Source organism: Verticillium alfalfae, genomic scaffold, assembly GCF_000150825.1.
Source record: "Verticillium alfalfae VaMs.102 supercont1.2 genomic scaffold, whole genome shotgun sequence".
Lineage (NCBI taxonomy): Eukaryota > Fungi > Ascomycota > Sordariomycetes > Glomerellales > Plectosphaerellaceae > Verticillium > Verticillium alfalfae.
In genome coordinates, this window is record NW_003315037.1 from 1,708,822 (window position 1) to 1,709,868 (window position 1,047).

Consider the following 1,047-nt stretch of genomic DNA (forward strand, 5'->3'; position numbering starts at 1 on the left):
TTCGAAGAAACGCGACTTATGGCTTTGTTTTGTTGATGTCGAATGATGACTAGTGTGTGTGTGATGTGTGAGTGTGTGCCAGTTGCTGTGTCGGCTGCTGACCCTGCTGTCATGGCATGGCGGGCGCCATGTCCATGTCCTTTGAGAGAACATTGGCCCTGCCGCTCATCAGTTGGCAGCCATGCCACTGGGTACATGATGCTTTGTGCACGACCTGCAATACGAAGCTCTTGAAACCGCGGGAACTGGGGCCAGGCCTTGCTTGCTTCTGCCGGGTTCCTCTTCCTCGTCAGGACGCAGGGCAGAGCCCGAGTCAATCACATCTTGTCGGGACTGAGCAAATGTGGAGGAGATCTGATCCACGTTGTCTTGGGATCTGGGGCGGGAAGCATGTCTGACGGAGAGCAGATGACGGTGCCAATGAACACGAGCAGCACGAGCCGTGTGTTTAAAAGTTGTGTGTTCTTCATGCTGCTTCTGCTTGCATGAGACGAATGAGACCATCGTGTATATATGTATTGTGCTTCGCTGGCGTCACTCGGATGGCACAGGCCCGCAGATTGTGCGTCCTTGTACATGTTCACACTACGTCCCGTCCCATGCCTCCCTCGCGCATGGTACCTGGCATATCCAACATGGGGCATTGAAGTTGGCAGATTACACGCAGGCGCCCCTCCTCACAGCTCGGGTCCTATTCGCTCCGCAACGCTCACGAAGCCCACAATGTGGTCCTGGACCTTGTCCCATGTTCACTTTCGGCCCTGACAGGGTCTCTACGCGCGCCTTGGTGGATCAACGGAGCGAGGGAGACCTCTCACATTGCCCATTCTGCGCATCTCTGGTCTGGCCCTGACCTGCCTTTTGCTCTTGAGGTACGCACCAAGCTGGCACTGGCAGTCGCTGAGACGGCAGCCGTAGGTACCTGCGCAAAAGTGAGGTGAGGAGGGCCTGCGCGCGCTGTGTCCTGGCTAGGTCTGTTTAACCTCCGAGGTCACGTCACAGATTCACACCCATATCTCGATCCTCCTCTCTTTATCCTTCGATCTT